This window comes from Triturus cristatus, chromosome 7 (genome assembly GCF_964204655.1).
Source record: "Triturus cristatus chromosome 7, aTriCri1.1, whole genome shotgun sequence".
In the NCBI taxonomy this organism is placed as follows: domain Eukaryota; kingdom Metazoa; phylum Chordata; class Amphibia; order Caudata; family Salamandridae; genus Triturus; species Triturus cristatus.
In genome coordinates this window covers 959,963,908-959,988,908 of record NC_140590.1, presented here as the reverse complement: position 1 = coordinate 959,988,908, position 25,001 = coordinate 959,963,908, and positions in this window count along the sequence as shown.

Genomic DNA, 25,001 nt, shown 5'->3' with positions numbered 1-25,001 from the left:
TTTCAAGAGATAGTGGCAGCGGCAAGGGTAGTAATGTTTAAAGAATGCGGAAAAAGATTAGCCCCCCAGCGGTGGTTTGACTCCAACTGCACTCGTGCATATTCCATCCTGAAGCATGAGTTGCATAAGAGTCCAAAGGATATTGTTAAAATCAGACAGGCCAGAAAAAACTATAAACTGACCCTTTCAGAGAGGAAAAATGTCCTCAGAAGTGAAGCATGGGAGTTGCTCACCTCAGCCTCACAAATGAAAGATGGTGCCACTTTTTGCAAAGCTGTTAGAACTCCATTTCTGTCTTCGGCTGGGGGCCCAACAATCGAAGTGTCCATCACAGAGGGTCAATGGATTGAACATTTTTCCAGGATATATGATAGCCACCCCAATGCTCAGGCCACTGATTGTGAACAATCCGGAGCTAACATGCAGTCACTAGATTTACACTTCTATGTTGATGAAGTAAGCAGGGCACTCTCCCTAAGTGCTGGTGGGAAGGCCTCGGGTCCTGATGGGATCCCAGTGGATCTCTACAAGTCCAATGCTACAAGTCCACTGGACGGAGCAGAAAGCAGCAGTTCTCTCATCACGAAGACCGCAAGCCCTTATCAAGGAGGCCCAGGCAGGCAATCAACACGCCCTTACTACGTACGAGATGACACTCATTCTCATGCCCTGAAGAAGTTCATTGTCATGAACGAAACGCGTTGGCTAACAATTTCCTGAAAACCAAACCTTTCTGCAATTAAAGACTGTGTTTGATAACCCACTAAAAGACTTTGAGATTTATTGAAAAACAACTTTGTTTACACTTTGGTGGTGCACCACTCCAAACCTTGGAGTCAGCAAATAATCAGTTTATGTACACACAAAAAATAAAACTGTAATGAACCATATTTATAAACATTGCAAGATCATTTGCATCCAATGATGTTTCCCCAAAGAATAAATTAACAATGTTCCAAAAGATTTTTTCAAAAAAGAACAATGAACATAACATCTCATCTTGCCATTCTTGCCCAATTCATTTCAGGATATAACAATCCCTTCTTCAGTGGCCTATATGAAAAAAACAATGACAAAACTCTAATGAAGAATGTGATCTCAATAATACAAATGAACAAATAAGTCAACAAATAAATCAAGCGACCGCTATGAGTACAGCGCCCAGAGAGGGAAAAGATGCTGATATGCGTTCAATCAGAGGCAAGAAAGAATGTATAAAAAGATATAGTGAGTCTTTTAAGTGAATGAGTGAACAAAAAGAAAGATAACGGAGACGCCAGTGCCACAAAAGGAACATGGAAAATCACCCAACTTTAATGTGTATTGCCACCCATGCAATAAGTGCTAAAAATCAGGTTATTAAGTGACAGAAAGATAGTTGCATGGCACGTGATTTTAAGGTAACCGTGATGGTAATTAATACGTGTATCATTTCTGAACAAACTCACTGATTGTAGGCTGAAATGATGTATAAACAAATCCAAGCGCGACTCCAAAGAATCAAGAATGTTGCTCTGAGATTGAAAGATGATAAGACAACAACCAAGGTCAACTAACTACCTAAAAACAAAATGAAATGTAGTTGTCAGATAAGAAAAGAGGTAGAGGAAAGGATTTACCTAGAATCTCCAAAACAGGAAAATGAAACCAATGTCTTGAAGGTTCCGTGGGAAACCTAGAGGCATATATAAAAGATTTTGGTTGTATGATGTCAGGGTACAAAATAAACGTATAAAAGAGATAAACTGAAAGACCAATGACAGCGGAATACGAGGGAAGGGCTCTACAGTTCTATGGGAGTAATCTGCAAAGAGAACCCAATGTGGAAAAGTCTAATACAAATGCTCAAAATTGCGGGGAAAATACCAAAACAAGAGTGTACTTGCAGGTATCTACTTACTTGTGGACAAAGATGAAACGCGTGTAAGAGAAGACGTATCCTAGTGAAGCGCTAATATGTGCCGAAAATCGTCCCTGCCGCTAATCTTTGCCAGCTGAACATCGCCAACAACCTTTATTTAAAAGACCGGTAGACTCGGGCGATTTCCGCCCCAGCTGTGTAAAAATAGAAGACGTACTCGCGAATCTAGTACATAGCCGCCATCTAGGACGAGAAGAGGAAGAACTTCACATTGATCATCTCGGGTCAGCGTTGTCACCATTCAAACCTAAAAGTACATTTATGCCTCCAGTATGCGCCAGGGAGCTGCGTTGCAGAGAGGTGTTCAGAGGCCACGCCCCTTTTTACACCACTCTGCAACGCAGCTCTGTGGCGCTTACTGTCGGTACCTGGTAGGCTAGTTAGCCCCCAGGGACCCTCATGATTGAAGAGGACATAAATCCTCTACTTAAAATGCACCGCAGGGCGTGTTTGCACACATGTCACCTCAGGCCCTGCCCCCTCCCTTCACCACTGTGAAAACGCGCCCCGTGGCGTGTTTTAAGTTAAGGGATTAAGTCCCCTTGAATCCTGAGGGTCCCTGGGGTCCAACTAGCCCACTAGGTACCTCCAGTAAGCGCCACAGAGCTGCATTGCAGAAAGGTGTCAAAAGGGGCGTGGCCTCTGAACACCTCTCTGCAACGCAGCTCCCTGGTGCATACTGGAGGTTCCTGGTGGGCTACTTGGCCCCCAGGGACCCCCAGTATTCAATGGGAATTAGTTCCCCATCTTACAACGTGCCAGGGGGCGCGTTTGCAGAGTGCTGCAGGGAGGGGGTGGGGCGATGCCGGTCTTTTTGTTTATTTATTTTTTAAAGAAGGGGGGTTGTGTTGCCCCCTTCCTTTCCTTTTTTATTGGCCTTGGGGACCCCATCCCTTAGGGCCTGACCCCTATTTTTTATTTAAAAATTGGAAGGCCGTATTTGGCCCCGGGGACCCCATACCCCGGGGCATGACCAGTTTATTTTTTTAACTTAAGTTATTGGAGGGGGGCTGCATGGCCCCCCTCCACAGGCCATGTATGGCCCCGGGGACCCCATCCCCCGGAGCTGGCCTTTCCATGTTTAAAAAAATAATGGAATAGAAATATTTATAATGGTGGAGGGGGGCCACATTGCCCCCATCCCGGGCCACTACTGGCCTCCGGAAACCCCATCCCCTGGGGCCTGGCCTTTCGTTGGGGACCCCAAGGTCCTGCCGGCTCCCTGCGTCCTACAGGAGCCGGCATTGCTTTTCCACACAGGGAGCTGCTAACATGCAGCTCCCCGTATGAAAAAGCAATTTGGTTTGGATTTTGAAAGCGAGAGCAGGTTTCCCTGCTCTCGCTTTCAAAATCCTAACCAGAGTTTGCTATGACAGGGTATGAGCCGCATAGCAAACAGCAGTGTCCCGGGGGTGGGCACCCCATGGACACTGCAGGAGCCGGCCCTGGTGGGTGATGGTCCCCAGGGCCATGAAGGGCTCCAGGAGGGGGGCCGTGCAGCCCCCCTCTGACATAGTGCACAGCCCTGAGGAGGTGGTGGTCCCCGAGGCATGTGGGGGGGCTCGAGCCCCCCCACAAATATTTTAGCGAAAGGGCAGTGGCGGTCCCCGGATTTGTAGGGGGGCTGTGTGCCCCACCGCAAATATTTTTAGAAAGCCCCAGGGTGGCGGTCCCCGGGGCTGTGGGGGTCCCCCTGGGCCCCCGCACATATATTTTTAAGATGCCCCCGGGACTTGGTCCACCCGGGGGCTAATTAATAAAAAAGCAGGTTTTTTTTCACAGCCGGATCCGTGGATCCTCCGCGCGTCCAGCGATTAAAAAAATCAAATAAAAGGCTTTTTTTGGCCATGGAGGTCCTTGTGGGACCCCCTGAGCAGGCCTAGGGGGTCAGGGTGTTTGTACTTCTAGTTATTAGGAAAAGAATGTTATGAATTTCCTATGGATAATAGGTCCTAACTATAACTGCCTACTGGCGACAGCCAGTAGGTAATATATATATATATATATATATATATATATATATATATATATATATATATATATATATATATATATATATATATATATATATATATATATATATATATATATATATATATATATATATATTCAAAAAACGCTGTCAGCTCCTCCTGGGATTTCGCCCGTTGTTGGGTGGTGCGCTACGCCGGTAGAGCCACCGCAATTAGTATACTGGTTATCTGCTAGTAAGCACAACGCACTCTCAGTCGCTATACAGGTAACTTTAATTCGCACTGTAACGCGTTTCGGGAGACACGCTCCCTTGGTCACACAGTGTGGTATCGGATCACACGCTTCCATTAGTACAAGATGAAATCAACATAGTCAAGGGACTGCCGGTAAACAGTGCAAATCAATACGTAATCATGGCGGCCATCTTAAAGAGGTGTCATAATATACAAACCGAAAGGCATTCATTAACCATGTACAGAAATATACAAAACAGAATGGCCTAATATTCATTGTGACAGTTATGCGCTGAACCTATGTCAATACTCTTCGTCATAGTGACTTGTTAACGATTGTAATTATGGTCACATATACTGTCGGCTGTTGCTGTAAAATAATCTGAGCGGCCATCTTGTGATTATGTAGAAGTAAAACCAAGTGGTTAAAAAAAGTTGAATTAAGGCCTCATTACTCTATATACAGTACGATAATTCATCAAAACTTGTCAATACAACTCGTCTTAGTGACTGAATGATGAACCAAGGAAGGAGCTATCTTATTCACAAGCACAAAAATGATTGCTTCAATCAATTGAAATTCTGGATACGCTAATGCCGGAAGTTAGAGAATAAGAAAGCATACATTTAAACTGAACCGGCTTATAAATCCAAGTGTACTCTAAAGTGTACTATGGTGCAGGTGTGATTCTTACAATATAATTCAATAAAACGTAAAAACTAGAAAAGAAAGAATATGTGAAACAAATCTAGTGAAAGAAGAGAATAAGTAAAGTCCAAATATAAAAGGAGTGTTATCATATCTACTCTTTGCAGATTTCATTCCAATGGAACTGAAGAAAAGGGTAGGAGCCCGTGAAGTGCTCGTGAGGATATAAAGGGCCCCTTCCTTTCCTCCTGAAATGATAAACAGAGAAAAGAAAATATTAGTTAAAATATTGCCATTATCATGTTATCATAAACATTTACACAGACTGTAAAAAATTGCACATGCACAATACGATGAAAACTGCAGCACAACAGGGCTAGTCCTCTATCAAGTGCGTTGCCAATTCTTCATCTTGATTATGGCCTTTCGGAAATTTCGTTTCGAGGTCCATAATCCACATAGATTCACGTTTCCTCAAGGACAATTCTCTGTTACCTCCCCTCCTCCCCACTCTCACTTGTTCTACAACAAAATAACTGAGTAAATTGCTATTCGAAAGGTGGAATTCAGCAAAATGCCGTGCAATGGGGTAGTGTGGATCCTTATTGTTCACTGCTCTCAGGTGTTCTAGAACTCTCTTCTTGGCCATGTGAGTGGTACTCCCTACATATCTTTTAGCACAAGGACATTCAAGTACATATACAACATATGTCGTGCTACAAGTGAGGAATTGTGTAATACTTTTAGTACCTACTCTGCCAGGTATACTCAATTCTTTGACCATCTTACTATTTCTGCATGCCTTGCAATGTCCGCAGGGATGGAAGCCTTTCAAATTATAGTGAAATGGGTCTTTGTTAATTGTAATGTCACCATGTACTAATATATCTCGCAAACTTTTACTTTTGCGGTACGTTATTTTGGGTCTAATGCTAATTTTAGGGCCTATGATGGAGTCGTTCTGAAGGATATTCCAATTATCAGTTAGGATTTTTTGAACCTTACTGGAATCTCTGTTGAAAGTTAAGATCACCCTTGTCTCATTGTTTTCCATCGTGTTTTCACGTGTCTGAATTTCTAATGTTTCGTCTCTGGTTATATTTTCGATTTTCGAAACAGCCCTGTTTAGTACCCAGTCCGGGTAACCTCGTTCCCTGAATCTTTTGAGCATTATCTGTTCTTCCTTGTGGTATCCCTCGTTGTCACTACAATTTCGTCTTGCCCTCAGCAGTTCCCCATAAGGTATACTCCATTTAAGGGTATCAGGGTGGCTGCTGCGGGCATGAAGAAGGCTATTACCGGCTGTTTCTTTCCGGTAAAGTTTGGTTTCTAAGGCGTTGCCTTTAACTGAGATTTTGATGTCAAGGAATTCTATTTCATCTTTTTGTAGGTTATGAGTTAAAACAATATTGTAGGGGTTGTCATTAAGGAGGTTTACAAATTCCGTGGCTTCCTGTTTACTACCTTTCCAAATAAGGAACAGGTCATCTATGTATCTTAACCAGGTTTCAACCTGGTTAAGATGAGTGGCAAATTTGACATTTTTGCGAACTTCTTCTTCCCACAGACCCAGAAACAAATTCGCGAAACTGGGCGCGAAACATGTCCCCATTGATGTACCTGTAATCTGTTTGTAAAGGTCACCGTTAAACAGAAATATATTATTGCGAAGACACATGTTCATCATCTCTGTAAGCATCTTAGTGTGGTCAAGATACATTATGTCTCTCTCATTGAGGTAGTGTATGCATGCTCTAATACCCTGACTGTGTTCAATAATAGTATACAAAGAGCATACATCTAGGGTTAGAAACATGTAGTTTTCATGCCATACAATATTATCGATTTTACGTAAAAAGTCTTTGGTGTCTTTGACATGTGTGGGTAATTTAAACACATAGTCCTGTAAAAAGTGATCGACATACTTTGATATGTTTTCAAATACACTCCCAATTGAAGAGACAATTGGTCTTCCAGGGGGTACAAGTGGGTCTTTGTGGACTTTGGGAAGAAAATAAATAATGGGGAGTTTGGGATAATCTCTTTTGAGGAATAAGAATTCCTCCCATGAAATAAGACCCTGCTGCTGCCATATAGACAAGTTTTCCCATGTTGTAGTTATACTTTCATTGTATTCTCTTGAGCTGCTTTTGGAATAAAATTTATCATTATCCAGTTGCCTGTACGCTTCTTTGAGATACATTTCTTTTTCTTGCAAAACTACATTCCCCCCTTTGTCAGCTGGGCGAATGACGAGGTTAGGGTCATTACCCAATGTAGTGATGATTGATCTTTGTTTTAAGGTAAGGTTAAAGGAATTGTCCTTTCCTTTATATCGTTTATGCTTGCAATCCTGAAGTGATTTGGTGACTATATCATGGAACGTATCAATGTTGTCGTGTGGGAGCATAGGATAGAATATTGATTTTGGCTTAAAGCCCGTCATGGCTGCTTTGTCGGTGATAATATTGTTTATCTCTGCGAATGTATTTTCACTGCCATCATCTGTGTCAATCTCATACGCAAGATTCTGCATGGTTCGTACCATGTTGGCATCTCCTACAGTGAGGCTTGGTTGGTCATCAGGGTTCAAAGATAAGTAGCTAGGATCAGATGTGCTACTTTTGAGGGTGTGCCATTTGGTAAGTTTCAGCTTACGGATAAATTTAAACATATCTACTCTTGTGTTAGAGTAGTTAAAGACTTCCGTGGGGCAAAAGGATAGACCAAGACAAAGTGTTTTCTTTTCGAGGTTAGACAGGTGTCGGTTAGTGAGGTTTATAATGGTTTTATTTACCATAGTGTTGTCATCCATCATTGGTTCTTCCTGTAGCCTCCCCGTCTGGTTCCCATTGGCTCTGCGGTTCTTCCTCTTGATTGTTCTGTGCTTTCGCCTTGTTCTCCTTTGTTTGCTGCGCCCCTGCCTCTTCCTCGTCCTCTTCCCCTCCCACGGTTTCCTCTTCCTCTTCCTCTCGGTGTTTGTTCCTGTGGAGGGGTTGGTCTCCCCGACTGCCGCCCCTTCTTCAGCACTCGGAATTCGTCCAAAAAAGTGGCCGGTCTGGTTATTACTTCAACTTCAGATGATGTGCTGGTTGTTCTTTCTGAGAGATCTGTATCCGAGTCATCAATTGTAGTGGTCGTTTGGGCCGTAGTTTCCGTGATAGTAGTTGTATCCTTATCTATTTTGGATGATTGGATGTCATACATGTGATCGTACTTCCTGCTATAAGTTAATATACGACCTGTTTCATAATCTATGCAGTCTCGATGCAGCTTTCTTTGTTTCCTTATTTTTATGTCCTCTTCATGCTGCGTGAGTTTTGTTTTCAATTCTTCTTTGAATTTTTTGATTATAGCTTGTTCGTTGTGTGTTTTAAGTTCTTCTTCTAATTCTAGTATCTCTTTCATTATGCTCTCCCGATCTTCCCATGCATATTTGACAAGAATGCAGAGCATAGTTCTTGAACTTTTCGTCGAGTTCTCAGACCACTCTTCCAACATACGAGGGTTAGGGGATTCATATGATGGTGTGGTATAGATTCTTAATCCACGTGGTACCATCCCTTTGTCTATATAGTCTTGGAGGGAGATCGCCTCCCACCATTTTGATGTTTCAGATTTTTTTAATTTCTCGTATTTTCTAAGTTTCATTGTGAGAGTAACGTCAGTGTTCGGTCTTATCATCCCCTGTTGTATTTTACCTGGTGCCCTTGCTAAGAGCGTTTGTGCTGCCAGCCGCCTTTGCGAGTCGTCATCCATATCCATGGGCAAAAGACAGTCTGTGAAGACTGTAAGTTAGCTGATTCTTACACTTCAAATTGTAAAGTTTGTCAAAAATTAGTAATCACGAAGCCTCGTTTTTACTTGATAATAACTTTGAAAACACCTGAAACTTTCTTCTAGTTTCTAAAAAGTTACCAGCTCCCCTTCAAAGTATTTGAAGTTCCCAATGCCGCTTGAATATATTCTCAGTGGAAACTGCCATCAGGGTTCTACAGGGACCCAAGACCAGAAAGCGTAAAATCAGCTTGCTGCTTATATATATATATATATTTATATCTATATTTACACACTGATCCCCTAGGCCTCTTGACACCTAGGGCCACAAAACATTTTATTTTAAAAAAAATCAGCAGGAGTCACGCTAGATCCGCGACTTATGCTGAAAACCTTTTAAAAAACAAAGCGCGAGCTCCCGCACTTTGTTCATTATCAGCCCCTGGCTGGGCCAAATCCCAGGGCATGGTATCTATATTGCCCGGGGACCACCATCTCCCTGGGATTTATTTTAGTATAGGTTCAGCATGGGCCCCAGGGCCCCGGGGATTGCCACCTCCATGGGGCAAATATCTAAGAAATATGAGGACCCCATGGACCCCCCCGGACCACCACCATTTTAAATACATTTAGGGGGGCCTCACCACCACCTGCCCTGGGCTTAAATATTTGTATTGGGTCCTCACGGCCCCCATACCACCACCTTCCAAAATACTAACATGTGGGGAGGGGCACGCAGCCCCCTTCCTTAGCTTTCATGGTCCCGGGGGCCACCACCTCCTCAGAGCGGTCTTTCTAAGTAAAAAGAGAGGTGAACGTGGCCCCCCTTCTGGAGCCAATAATTGCCCTGGGCCGGCTCCAGCAACGTCCCGGGGTGCCCACCCCTGCAGTTTATAGTTCTCTCACCAAGCCATAGCAAACTATGCTTTGCTTTGAGTAAGTGAGAGCATGTAAAATACTCTTGCTTACTTGAAGCAGAGCTGAATTGCTTTTGGACAGAGGGAGCCGTATGTTCGGCAGCTCCCTCTGTCCAAAAGCATTGCCGGGTCCCGCAGGATGCGGGGAGCCAGCAGGGACCATTGGGTCCCCAGCATAAATGACTGGGTTCCCTGGGTGGGACCAGGGCACGGATTATTGTTGCCAGACCCCAGAGGATGGGGTCCCCATGACCAAAATTGGCCCAGGAGTGGCCATGCATCCCCCCTCCCTTTTTTATATTCATTTTTTTTTAAAGGGGAAACCTTGGACAATGGTGGCCCACGGCCAAAATCGGCCCAGTGAAGGAGGGCCAGATGGCTCCCATTCCTTCATTTAAAAAAAAAAAGCTGGGCCCCGGGAACTGGGTTCCCCTGGGTCGTAATTGGCCTGGGGAGGGAGGCCATGCAGCCCACTCCCCATTTTAAAAATACCTGGCCCTGGGGAAGTGGTAGAGGGCCACCAGCCCCCTGTCCGTAAAATAAGAAAAGAAAAAAATGCGGGGAAACACAATGAAAGCCATGCCCCCTTTCTCTACTACTCGTGCCCGCTGGTGGGCTGATGGTTAGGGGATAAAGTCCCCTTGGCTGCTGAGGGTCATTGGGGGCCAACAAGACCTCCTCTTTGGAGGCCATGCCCCTTTCTCCACCACTCTGCACACATGCTTCTTGGCATGCTGCTGGTTGGGAGATAAAGTCCGCTTGCCTCCTGAGGGCCTCAGGACTAAAGTGGACTTCTTCCCCTAACCAGTAGTGCATCAGGAAGCGTGTATATATATATTTTTTTTTTAAGCAGACTTGGAACGATGAGAATGCCCAGCCTCATGGGTCGAGGCTTGTATGCGTATGTCATTGCAATTATAAACAGACAAAACATGAACCTATCAGGCCAAAGATGTGTAAACAAGCCACTCCATCTGATAATCAGGCACCAAATGTATTATTACAGCAGATACTCTATCTGAGCCAGTGGAGTAACTTTTATTATTGACATTGTTACAGTGAAGAAATCTGCAGCATGGGAATCATCTGCCAGTGTGCCATGCTGTATGATCTTGAAGTATTAAAATGCTCTAGAGTGTTTCAATACAAATCCATTTTTGGATTGTGCTACTTGAACGCAAATTAATATCATTGTGTCTCGACCTATATGAATGTCTGCCTTCTCTCTGTATATGCACATTATGTTTAAAAAAGGTAGCTGACCACTCCGTGTTATCTTGTGATCAAGACTCCATGTGGGGTCAAAACACACCATGAAGGATTTGAGGGAGTATCCTCTGTAATTAAACATGTGGGGCCTGATTATCGGATGGAGTGGCTCGTTTACACGTCCTTGGACTGATAGGTACGTGTTTTGTCTGGCATGGTAAACCTATAAAACAGCTTTTCCTATAAGGAACATGAATGTGGGTGTCATGAAAAATGACAACAGAGAAAATGAATTTTGTACAAATACTTTTATTTGTTGTCAAGAAATAAGAAATTTTGGACAAAAAAATTACCTCAGAATGAAAGAGTATTTGACCATTACACGTTCTCCTTATCAGATATGCACAAACACAAAAAGGTGCATATGCCCTTAATACAGGGAATCCGTTCACTGTGGACGCACCTGCTTCTTTGTGAGTACAATAAGATATTAAGGGATTCTTACCCGTTATTATTAGTGGCTTGCTTCACCATAGGTGCCTTCCCCTTCTTCAGTTAGGTAAATATCACCCAAACGGACTCGACAAGTTATTGTCATGGTCAAAAATGCAAATGGGGGAAGTGTTATGATCCGGGACACTGGAATTTTGTGACAGTGAGGCTGCAGCATTTTTGCATAATTATAGATTTGCAGCATTTTCCACATTATCCATCTTCTGCTGCATAATCTGCAAATCTTAATCCCAAAAAATGTTTCCACTTAAAATAGTTAAAAAATTACTAAAAACATGGCAACATGTGTTGCCCTGCAGCATAAGGCTCTTTACATAGGTTGGCTAGTCACCTTTTTGTTGCTTATCGCTATATTTGGGCGTTACACTGGTACGAATGAGGGGCAACCAATTACCAGACAGTGCTAACAAGTGTAAAAATGGCACAGTATTGATGAAATACTACCACAAAATGTGCAGCATAGCACGGCATAGTATGCCTTGTCTTGCCACATAATTTACTCAACCCTGCAGTATAATTTTCCCCACCCCAGTGCATAATTTCAGTTTACCTGGTTATGACAAGCTATGGTTCATACATCCAATTCGTAATCGTAGTTGCCTCCATGTTTCAGCTAAATCTAACCAGCACGGCTTTCTTCAAGGCCTGGAAACTTCCTGCCTATTTGCTTCGACTTGTGATAGCATATTTAGGTCGAGCCTATCGTTGCAGTGCATGCGCTGATCGCTTTGCGAAGCATTCAGTAATCAGTATGGCGTGGAAGCTTCTTGGAAGCTCCACCCACTCTCCACCCATCTTTTTCATTGGCTTATGTCCTAAATGCTACCTTCTGATTGGTTTTAGGCTTGCTAGTCCCTCCTTATGATGAGCATGTCGTCATTTGTATCCTTCAATGGTTACTGGCCCCTTTACTTTCAATGCTATTTTCTTGCCGTGCCTCCCCTTCTCCCACAGTCTGTGACTTCTCGGCCCCCCACTCCTGTTCATGCCTTTTTGCCCACCCGCAGTCCCGTTTCCAATGCAATAGGTCTCGCTAAATGCAAGTCCAATTGCATTGCAAATGCTTGTTAATAAGTGAATGTGCTCTGAATTTGAAGTGTAAACCTAATGATATTACATATAGGGAAAGACATGCAGTATGACTGATCATTAATTGACGTTTGCTTTATGGCTGTTATTAATAGTCTTGAAGAAGAGCGTGCCCGAGGTTTCATAACATTTCCTTTATATGAAGCGGTTCCAAAGGGAATTTGTTGCGCCATATTGTCTACCGACTAATCTGATTGGCTTTGTGTTTCGTAGCTAGTGTACTTTGGTGTAGCCCACGAATTCGTTCTCAGGTTTATGCCAGTGTCCGACAGGTGGCGCCTCAGTTGACCTCTGTATAGCCTGGTGCCCCAGCCAAACAAATGAGCCCCCACGTAACTCTGCATGATAAACCGAGCCATCAGCAGCACTGCAAAGGGTCACACACCCGCTGAGGAGCAGCCACAGCACTTCCACTGGTTGAGGACGTCCAAATTGGTCACGCACCTGTCATAAGGGGATCCTCGATTGGGGCCGCAGCAGGTCCCCCTGATCTCCCTTTACAGTGGGCCACCTCCCGACGTAGAGCCCCTGCCTATTTTTGGTGGCCTCAGCGAGTTTTTCTATTTCTAGCCTAACTCATTTCTTTTTATGCGCCTACTCATCCATTGTCTAGTTCTTTTTATTTTTGCCCACTTCTTCATATTTGTATTTTAATCGCCTTAGCTTATTTCCAGTTACATTTTCTGATTCAAATTGCTTAAATATTTTCCTTGTGTGTAGCCTATTTGTCCTTTTTATGTTTGAGTCCCTGTGCGCCTCCATGATTCGGAACCTTTTGCTGTGGTTGACCTTATTGCTCGTCACCCGTTCGTCTATTCATTGCCCCTTTCTATTTATAGTATTGTAATACTTCTAGGCTCCTTTTTCTAACTCCAGTACTTTTTGCATTTCTGCCTTTATATTAGTTGTAGATTGTCACGTTTTCTAAACTCACAATATAGTTTCCTGCTGGCACTGTTATTTTTGTGCATTTTCTAATCTTCCTTTTATATTTTCGATGCTCCTTTTTAAAAAAAACAATTATTGAGCAAAGCATTAGGTACATAAAATACATAATCTACTTAAAGTCATTAATAAAAACCATTTTTGTAAAACAGATGCAATAACTTCTAGTTTCATAATAGAATTTTAGAAAAAGTGAAGCTGTAGCAGCAAGTAGCATCATAGTCGAAAATTAGCAATGTGCATATTGTCTAAGCAAAGGTGCAGCAACCGACATGGTTGCAAGTGCTTCTAAAGTGCAATACCAATTAAAGTGCGGGTGCATTTTTATCACAAATGGCAGCTACTATTACAACATCAGGATCAATTTTTAGAAACAATATAGCTGAAGCAGCTGTTACCATCATTGATCAACAATAACCATAAACAGATCATCTAATAAAGTGCAATGGTGAAAAAAGTGCAAATGCTACAGCATCACTATATAAAACAAGTGTTAAAGTCCCTCTTTTTACTTTTCTAAATCCATAAAAAACGTCCAATTTTTTTAGAATTTCCTAGTGGCCCCGACCTGTCTAGCATAGGCTTCTTCAAATTTTCGAGACCTCTTCATTTTGTTAAACCATTTCAGATGAGAGGGGGCTTCACTAGATTTCCAATTCTGAAGAATTAAAGAACGGGCTACAGTACAAGAAATAAATAGAAAAACTTTCTCAGCCCCTGTTAACATCATTCTATCCCCACAAAGTCCAAATAAAGCGGCCTCGGCCTCCAGCAAAACACTCTTCCCGATTGTTAGCTTAATATCTGCAAATATTGCCTCCCAAAAGGGCCTCAACCGTGGACATGCAAAAAAGATATGGTGCCATCCGCCTTCCCCATCAGTCTGACAGCGAAAGCACTTATTCTCAACTCCTGGAAATCTTTTTTTTAGAGCGGCCGGAGTTAAGTAGGAGAGTCACCGTGATCGGAAGGACATCCTTTTAAAATTTGCACCGCACAGCGATTTACTTCCTAGATGGCATAGGGTCTCCCAGTCATTCAGGGAAAGAGTCACGATCTATTTGAACCAAGTGGCTCTCTAGCACGGAGGTTTGACCCTGTTTATGTAGCAACCAGTACCAGTTCCCCACACCACTCCCTCTAGCCCCATAAAGGACTACCATCAGTTGATTTGGGGCATCAAAGATACCACTTGTGTTTTTTAGAAAGTGAGCGATTTGCAAATATTCAAAGAAGGGGGGTTTCCGATGGTTTTCCGTCCTAACCATTACCTCTGGCCAGGAAATCACCCTATTTTGAATTATGAAATGTCTTAGCTCAAGTAGTCCGCAGCTTTCCCAATTGTTGATGTGTCTTGATCGAAACTGGAGGCCGAAGCATGGAGCTTCTCTCAATTTTAAATATTGGAGACCAGAAGAGCCCGTCTTTTTAAAAAATGACTGAAGTCTAAAAGCAAATTCCTTCAAAGTCTTATACCTTGTTTTTTTAGGAAGTTTGGAAGTTTTTAAAAACACTCTGGTTTGCGAATCCGTTTCTTGAATCATTCTATCTAAAAAGAAGCTATCTTTAGTGCATTTAGATCCCATCACTCCAGACACTAAGTCTAAAAAGGCTTCCTCATAATAAGTTCTTAAATGAGGCAAAGCTAAGCCCCCATGTGCAATAGGTAATTGGACCACTGTCAATTTGACCCTTGGTACTTTCTTTCCCCAGACAAATTCTCTAAATAAGGTTTCTAATTCTCTAGAAAAAGACAGGTTAATCTTAATTGGGACATTAGAAAAAAGAAATATAGCCAACGGGAGTATAGACATTTTAATTAACGAAACTCTACCCACTATCGATAGGGGGAGTAGAAGCCATTGTTCCAAGAGTTTCTTAATTTTCTCCTTCATTCTTAAATAATTCAGTTGATATAGCTGTTGGTACTGGCTAGACACATATATCCCGAGATATCTGATTGGATCTGGCTTAGTTGCTTGCATCCTCAAACAAGATGGAAAAGAATGTAAATTTGTATTGAGGGCAAGAACTTCCGTTTTATTTGCATTTATTTTATAACCGTCGATTAGCTCAAACTTCTTAAATTCCCTTAAAACCATTTTGAGATTATCTTTGTCCGGGGTCAAATATAAAATTATGTCATCTGCGAAGAGTTTCAGCCTAGGCATGTCAGAAATAGGTGTTTGAATAGCAACATTATTTCCTATTTTAATTGCGAGAGGCTCTATAAAAAAGATAAAAAGCAAGGGCGAAAGCGGACAGCCCTGCCTAGTCCCACGCTTTATTTTTATAGTCCCTGCTTGTTTCGAGTTTATAACTACCTGAGCCGTGGCACCCTGGTAGATATTACAGAGCATGTTGAGAACCTGAGCTGGGAAGCCAAACAGCCCGAGGACAAAAAACAGGGTTCTCCAATTCACTAAGTCGAAAGCTTTCTCTGCATCGACCATAACAATACTTGCCGGGATAGAATTAGTATTAAAATAATCCAAGGCATGTATTAAAAACTGGGTGTTTGCCGTCATAGACCTACCCACAATAAAACCAGTCTGATCACTATGAATTGTCTCTTGGGTGGCAAATAGAAAGCGCTCTGCCCACACTTTCATTAGAATCTTATAATCTGAATTCAGAAGACTAATGGGCCTATATGAGTTAACATCCAACGGGTTTTTATCTTTTTTAACAAAGAATACAATTATTGATTCTTTAAAACATGTTGGAACCAAGCAACCCTCTTTTATATAATTAAATAATTTCTTCAGGGGAATGATCAATTCCCCTAAAAAGACTTTATAAAATTCAATAGGGAAGCCATCCTGTCCCCATGCATTCGCCCCAGCTGTTGCTCTGATGGCAGCCATGAACTCAGCGGATTCCACATCAGATCCCACTATATTGATCCAATTATCTGAAAGTTTAGGAATATTCATATTCATGAAATATTCCTTGATCAGCTCTTCCTTCACAAGGTATTCAGTCGAATAAAGTTGGTGGAAATGTTCCAAGAAGATCTGGGGGATCTCGCCGCTGTTGGCTACATCTCGACCAGTCTGCGGGTCGAGCGCTTTCGATATTATGGCTGCTTCTTGTTTTTTTCTAGTTGAATTGGCCAGGAATTTACCGATTTGCTGGCTTTCCTCATAGACCCTTTGTTGAAATGTTTGTGAACTACATATCTTCTCTAGAACAAAATAGTCCCTCAACGCTATTCTTGCCTGCTCAAGTTGATTAGGAAGCAACTGAAGTTGGAGGGCATATTCTTTTTCCACTTCAGCTTGTAATTCAGCTATCTTAAACCTCCGGGTATTTGATTGGGCGCCCGTAAAGGCAATTATTTGACCGCGAGCAGCCGCCTTAAACCCACACTCCATACTGAAAAGGGCTCCGCTGTGTTCTCATTGATCTTAAAATATTCAGAGATCCATTCTCTAAAATCTTTCACCCAGTCCTGATCCTGGAGGAGGAGCCGGTCCAGCTGCCACCTAGGCCGCTCCCTACTCCCTCCCCCGAGCACCATTTCTAGCCCAATATAAGCGTGGTCCGAAAAAGGATTACACCCAATATCAGCCATTAAGATCTGGAGGGATCTATATGTAAGAAAAAAATCAATTTGTGACGTGGTCCGAAAGCGATGCGAATAGCAAGTATGGAATTCTTTATCCGAGTTGATTTCCCGCCATGGATCTACCAGTTGATATGCTTGTCTGATGGCTTCCACTAACTTTTTGGTATTTGGTTTCAATTGTTTTTTGTTTTTGTTAGAAGTATCCTTTCTTAAGTCCTGTATAAAATTGAAGTCCCGTCTACAAATAACCTGGCCAGGGGATCCTATCAAAAGCTCATTAATTTGAACCAGGGCTGGGATGTCGTCCGACACAGGACCATAACAGTTTATAAAGTTCAAGATCTTCCCCTGTAGCCTAGTAACCACCCATCTCCATCTCCCATGTACATCCCTATGGATTTGTAAAAATTCCCAAGGGAGTTTTCTAGAGAAATAAATGGCAACTCCTTTCATGGCTAGGCCTGCAGATGCAAAAAAGACATTAGAAAAGATCCTGGGTATAAATAACTTAGGAGAATTCGATTTTAAATGTGTCTCCTGTAAAAACAACATTTGGGGATTAAATGATGTCAACCATCTAATAAGAGCACCATACTTCTTTTGATTTAAAATTCCATTAACGTTAACTGATAGGATCTTGCATTTACTGGTTTCCATTATAAGATCTTTCTATCAAAGCTTTAAGTTGTGTGTTATCTGTACCTTTTGCTCTTACTCTTTTTTCTGCAGTGAACCCTGTCCCGCCCCCACCCTTCCCACCCCTAGAGATAGAAACCCACCCCAGGAAATGTGGAAGAATCCCTACCAACCACGCTGACCACATTTCACCCCTCCCATCTAACCTCATGGGTGTCATAGAATTACACCCTGAGTGATCCGGCTGACCCTGTGCCCCCAACAATACTTTGTCACTATCAGAGAATGGCAAGCTAGCAAGCGCACCTTACATTGAGGGAAGGAAGACCTCTATCGTTACCATATATCAAATCCACATTTGGACCATTCTTTTAGGCACGGAATCCTTGCAAAATCTCTCCCCCTTTTTTTTTTTCCCGTCTGACAAATCTACATCTAGACCACTCCTTTAGGCCCGAGATCCTTGCGAGATCTCTTTTAATAGTGCCTGGGCTTCTTCCAGATCAGAGAACATAAAGAACTTTCCCTTGACTAAAACTCTCAACTTTGAATGCTGAGCGATTGATGCTTGGGCACCAGTGGCTTTAAACAAATGAAGGATCTTAACAAACTCTTTTATTCTACGCGCAGCAGCAGTCATATCAGAAAAAATACGACATTTAATAGTTTCATTTACTAAAAACTGTCTCTGTCAATATTCTTTCCTTTACTCGAAAATCTGCAAAATTTAACAATATTGTCCGTGGCATCGTATAGTTAGGGAAAGGATGGGCTGGAACACGATGAGCCCTGGTAATAGTGAGATCTCCTTCAAACTCCGGGAGAACTTTCTGCTTAATGAAAGAGTTGACCCATTGCAAGGTTTGAGAGCCTTCAATACCTTCAGGGACCCCAACTATCTGGAGGTTGGATCTCCGAGAATGATTTTCAAGATCCTCCAGTTTGTTTTCCAGATAGCTCTTATTTTTTGTTGTAGCTTAGATTGAGGGGTCGTCGAATCTACAGGGATATTTATGGCGATCGCTCTACTTTTGTCTAATGTTCCTTGTGGCCGAGACTCACTCGTGCTGGGAGTTGTCATTTCCATTGATACGATTAATGAGGTTGTCCCATCATGACTTGGATCTTGACCCATACTAGCCTCCAAAACTGCCATGCGATCAGGTTCCAAGTTACATTGTGATTTCTCCTGATTGTTAGATGCCAAGTCTATTGCTGGTGCTGGCAACGCTGGTATTACTGATGGGTCTTTAGAAAATTTCGTGGCTGAACTGGAGCTTTGACTTGGAGAGGGGGGTTGTAGGGTAGCTTTCTTCAGGAATAGAGAAAATTGCTTTGCCTCTTTTTTTTTCTTAGAACCCTCTGTCAGCGGATTGTCTTGCTGGGACTCGGTTGACATGGCTGCGGTTTCACTCATATTTGTTTTATCAATCCATAATTCCACCTGTTCCGGAGATGTAACTGGAAGTAGGTCTTCTTCCGAGCTCTCGAGGGAACTATCAAGGCTGTATGAGTTGGTGTTGTTCTCCTTACTAGCCAGCCGGGCCGCTTCTTTTGCCTGAGCTAGGTGTGTTTTGGCCTTAAGACGGGCTGCGGAGTCAGTTTTGGCAGCGACATTTACATGTTTCAGAGGTTTACCCATTTCTCAGCCTTTTCTGTTTCTTTTATATCTCTGGCTGCGATGTGTCTTTTTCGTGTCCTTTTGCAGCCTTGCCTTGCCTTTATTCGCCTTTATCTGTTGCTCCTAACACCGTCACGAGAGGCCCTCCTAATGCCTAATTACCCCTTAGAACTTCCGCTCCGTCGGTTGTATCCTTCTCCAGAAGCTCCACAAAACGCTCTATTTATTCTATTTATTTCCCCCGTTATGTTCGAGAGGCTTTCCCTACTAATGCCTCTTTTAATTAATATATCTTTAAATTTCTTACAAAAAGTTCAGGGCTTTACAAGCGAGAGGGGACAGGCAGCTGCTCCCAGCCTCGGGGGGTCAGTGGACGAGGGAGGCAGCCGCCAAGGGATCCCTTCAGAAAGTACCCGCCTCCACCTCACCTTCTCGGACGATGCTGCCTGGGCTGCTGCCCCGTCCAAAGGCAGTCGACTCTCCACAGCCGCCAAGCCTCCCGGTCACGAACACGGAGCTGGAGCTGGAGCAAAGGCACTCGAGAAACGCGTCAGTCCCAGCATCAGAAATCGAGGATCTGCCCTCCCACACGGAAAGCGCTCAAAGCTTCGCGCTGCAACAGCAGCAGGAATCACCAGGAACACCAGCCAGCAAGCCAGGTACAAGCCGCCATTGCTGAGGGTGCGACAGCGGGTCACCTGTGGCTACACGGAGGCGTTGTTCTCGTCGGTGCTCCTTACTTTTTATGTTTCTTTCCACTGTGGCCTTTATGTTGTGATGATCACCCCGTGTCTTATTTCTAGTTCCCTAATTTTTATTCATGGAGTTCTAATTTTCTAGTCTTGTTTTTCTGATTATTATTCATAGCGTCATTGCACTTTTATATCTGTTGCTCTTCACTGATTTGTTGGCTGCTTGTCTCCAGCCTTTCTCTCATTCACCTCAGTTCTCACTATCCATGGTGCCCTCAGGCCATTTGAAGACCTTCACGGTCCCTTTGCTGGAGGATGAGGGGAGGTCAGGGTACACAGAAGGCGAGTCTGTATGGGGGCAGGTGATACTATAGAGCTGGGGTCAGAACTGTCTTTCTTGGTCCTGCGTACACAAGCTTCTTGTGGGGCCAGGGTGAGTTTGACAGAATTCAGGCACAACAACACTGTCAAAGAAGAGGAGGCAAAGTATTTGGTTTTGACCCACACCCTGAAGAAATCAGGCGAGAAGCAAGTGTCAGTTTGCGATGATGTATAGTGTACTCTATCACTCAACTCTGAAACACGTATCTGTTAAAGTTCTCACCTGTTCAATGGGAGGTTTGTAACCAATCTATTTAGTTGTACCCTGAGCTTCCACAGGAAGGGCGTGAGGTCCTTTGATTGTGGTACCTATAATTTATTAGCCACAGCTAGCACAAGGCGTTTAAGCTGCTTAAGGTAATCGAGATGTATTGGTCCAACTGCCTTTACCTCCTTTTAAACCCATGATACCAGTTGGGCACATATGCCCTTCTGTACATCAGTGCTTATTTTCAGACAGTATAGTTAAAACAGCCAACAAGACTAGTTTGAGTAACATTTTATGTTAATTATAACCTGTGCTTTAATAACGTGAATCACTGAACTTTTCATTATTACTGAAAGCAAGATAAACACCGTTTACTTTGCCACTCACTTGTATTTAACATCTCTTCCAATGCCCTTTCTCAGATGGTTTCTTGTATGTCCTAGCATAATTATATAAACTGAAGTTTGGTTTTCCCTCCATGATAAAGAACAGTGGATGTTTTAGCACCCAAGCTAATGTACTGCATAGCTGAATACATATAAAGTCCCAAAGGTTAGACCGATTGCATTGCAAATGCTTGTTTTAAAAGTAGAGGCCTAAGGCTGATACCTGTTTGTTGTGAAGTAAAAATCCCTATTTGGGTTTTGATTCCAAGATCATTGACTAAGAGGGAGTGGGTACTTCCAAGTAGTCAAAATGTCATCAAATGTTCAAGTGCCACTTCCTGTAACTACATCTGCTCTTGTCCACCACACTGGCCTATCGTAATGGGCGGATAATAAGTATAGGGGCAGCTGATTTGTGTCTCTTGTAAAAGGACAAGAAGGCTAACCACCATTGCGTGACTCAGTTACGTACACTTGGAATCTAAGAAGTAGGGTGGTAGAGTCATGGTATTGGAGAAAATGTTTACAGATGTCATGTTTTGTGATTTTTGCATACTATTGTCTTTATCGCTGAGAGAAAAATGCCATCGAAGTTGTAGTTTATATCTGTGCTTGCAATGAAATGGACATTTCAATTGTGATGGCTAAGTCTAAAGTAAACTATCAGCTTTCAGGTCTCTGTTAAAGAAAGATAGGTGTAGTAACATTAATGGTGGCTAAAAAGTAGACAGGCACATTTATTTACAGTTTACTTCAATACCACATTTCTTATGTACCAAGCCACAATATAGGTCAACTCTGGATGCACCTTTACCCTAACTGTGTTAAGACTAGAGATTACAGTCCATTCTTTGGTGATTAAGGACTTTCATAGGCTAAGGTAAATTACACCTGAAGAGATCTGTTTACTAAAAGAATCCACTGGGAAATTGAGTGTGCTGATAAAATCTTAACACAACAAAAGCATGCAGCTTAAGGTCTTAACATAACTTGTTCCGGACCTCTTTACAGAAACCACAATTACAAGCCGCCAATAATGCAAAACATTAATCAGCATGTGAGTGTGAGTCTGTGCCCGGGTGGCAGAGAGCAATGAAAGCTCTGAAAAGGTCTGATGTATGTGATGCAGCATTAAAATCAATGCCACGCATTTCAGATTCTGACTGACACTACCGTGGTTATTTACTTACAAGTGCGCAGATCACTTATTACCTACACTTACTGAAGCAATATGCACATTTTGCAAAGACGGAGCAGAGAGCTCTCAGATGGAAAGCTAGTTGGCTTGCAGGTCTCCGTTTGATAGACCACTGGATTCTGTTCATTACCTGTGTCCAGAGATGCTAACAGATAGGGATTGTGGGGCATATTTATCACTGTTGTTGTGTCACCCTTGCACCACACACAAGGTGCAAGGGCGGCGCACAACAAACTCAGATTTATTGCATCAACGCAAGGCCACCTTGCGTGGCCCTGCAAGGCTTGATAAATCTAGAGCAACACAACGCAGTGCAAATCGATGCAGTGCATTACTTGGCCCCAGGGATGCGTTCCATGGGTGTTCCCACGCATCAACCCATGGATTTTGCCGCATTCCCTGATTTACAATTAGTGGTAGACCTTGGAATGCGTCAAAATGCTACGCCTTCCCAGGTGGGATTTGACGAGGAGAAATACCTATATTTCTCCTCTTTTTTCCTCTTTCAATGTATGCTGCATTCTGCAGCACACATAGGAATAGGAAAAATGCCTCAGAGGATTTAGTGTGCAGGAAGGTATCCCTTTCTGCACAAAAACAATCCTGTTTACAATGCAGGCACCCCTGTGACAGCACAGGGAATGACCAGGAATGCATTGCGTGATGTCAAATGCAGCGCATTTCTGCCCTTTCACACAGTGCAGCGCAGCAAGGTGGGTTACTGTGTTGCACTGCATGAAAAATTGATGGGTGCCCCTGAGTGTGCTGAGATCTGTCAGTTTGTGCTTGAGCCCCTCATTCCTATATGGTACGCTCTTGTTCCTGCAATGCTTTCCAGAACTGCATGTCACAGGGTTTAATCCTGGCAGGAGAGCCTTGGCATGACATGATTTCTAGTGTGATAATTGAGGACAAATAAACTGTGCGCTACCACACCTGTTGTTTACACTGCTATAAGATGATAAATACAAGTACAGGGTAAAGGTTAAATAAACAGATCATTAAGGTTTTGATTCCTGATGGAGTTGAAAGTGTCTCCTAGGTAGACCCAGGGCCGGACTGGCCGTAGCGGGTACCGGTCAATCCCCGGTGCGCCACACGGGTAGGGGCCGGTTTTGGGCCCCTGGGGGCCGTTTTTGTTACAGGGCCATTTTTGCAGCATAGTTGCAAAATCGGCCCTGTAACAAAATCGGCCAAAAACCGGCCCTGGCAAAGAGCTCGGTGGCACCCCTACACCCGGGGGGGACGGGGGGTTGGGAGTGGCCGAGCACTTTGCAGGGCCGGTTGTGGGTCCCAGTCCGGCCCTGGGTAGACCGTCACATAAATAACCTTTACTGTTTTGAAGGGTTGCAAATTACTACCAGCATTTGGCGAGCAGAAAATAGTACAAGTGGCCCAGAATAATGAAAAAAGAGGGCCGCTGATTACTGCAAGACGTATTTACATGTATATTTGTGTTCTGCGGAATACAGAACTATTTGTTTTACATGCATCTAGGCAGGGAGTTAGTCTCCCAGTACCTATCCTAAGCCGAATGTCCCTTAGCTGCCTCTTTCCAATCATGCTCTCTAAAAACTCTGCACTTCTGGTTCTTAGATAAGGACAAAGACAGAGAGAAGCCTAAACAGGGTCTGCGAGACTCCCTCAAGCACAGTCATGGAGTGTTTAGATACACACAGCTGTTCATTTGTGCCTCTCTATACATAATGCATTGATAAAATAAGTGCAAAAATTGACATGCTTGTGGTTATGTATAAAAAAGTACAATGTCTGTTAGGTCAATGTAGAGTCAGACCAATCAAAGAGACGGGCATGAAGTAGATACAGAGGGGCTAATTACGATGTTGGTTGGATGCAATGTAGCGGACTGGAACCGCCCGACCATAGGTCGGCGGTTCTGATAATTCAATTTGGATGTGACCATCCTATGGACGCTCAGAAACATCGATTTCTCAATGGCAGCTTGTGCGGTGGACGGAAAAGGCACGCAGAACAAGCTGCCATTGAAAAATGGATGTCTGTAAACATCCCTGCACCATGTGGCATGCACTATGCGGTGCCTACCACACGGTGCAGGGATAGGCCCCCAAGCCCCGTAACCAAAGTCACTTTTCAACAGCCTTTCCATATTGGAAAGGCTGACATGAAAAGGCTGTGAGAAAGTGCCATCATAATCCCAACGGCGGAGCAGAGGCCGACTCCGCCATCAATATGAGATTATGTTGCCTTCTGACGCTCCAACGGAAAGAGCCAGTTGAAAGAGCAGCATATGGTCCCTCCGCACGATGCCTGGGTCTGCCGCACCGTAACGCAGCGGGTGGACTGCAAGGGCAGATGTTGGGCGGACCACAACCAATGGTTGGTCGGTTGCGGTCCGCCCAACATCATAATGAGCCGCTACGAGATTGCACCGGGGACAAAAGTGGGAGGACTAGGAGTGAGAAATAAGAAACATACGTTCCCTACTCCCCCCAAATCATATACCGACTAGCAGTGGGTGGGAGAGTGGGACACATGCGCTAGTACTTGTTTAGGGAGCTGAATTTGTGAGCCCATCATCTGATAGAGAGAGATATGTAACTAAAGACCGATACACATGATCACAAACTAGTAAAGATTTATGAAACTTCAAGGACTGTCTTACCTTATCCAGTGGCGGCTCCTCCGTTATTATCATTTTATGTTTCCGTTCCTAGGTGTAGGGAGGGGTGTGGTTGGCCTGAGCAGGGGCCAGGAGGAGGAGTGGTTTCACTCCCTAAGTGCGGATGACTGTTTGTCTGGCCCTCTTGGGCCGAGCAAACAGTCACACGCACTCTGCATCTTCCTGACCAGGCTGTAATGCACAGCCTGGTAATGAACATGCACTAGTGCCCTGTCCCCATCTGAGTGCCGAACTACAGTGCTCAGACCAATCACAATGCTGCATTGCAGCATTGTCATTGGCTTAGGGAAACCAATCGTGACACTGCATTGCAGCATTGTGATTGGCTTAGGGGCGCCCGGGATGCTTCCTGTGATGGAAGAGGGGTGGCAGCTGCGACGTGTAAGGTTTCTTTCTACCTCTCCCGTTCCCTATCAGCC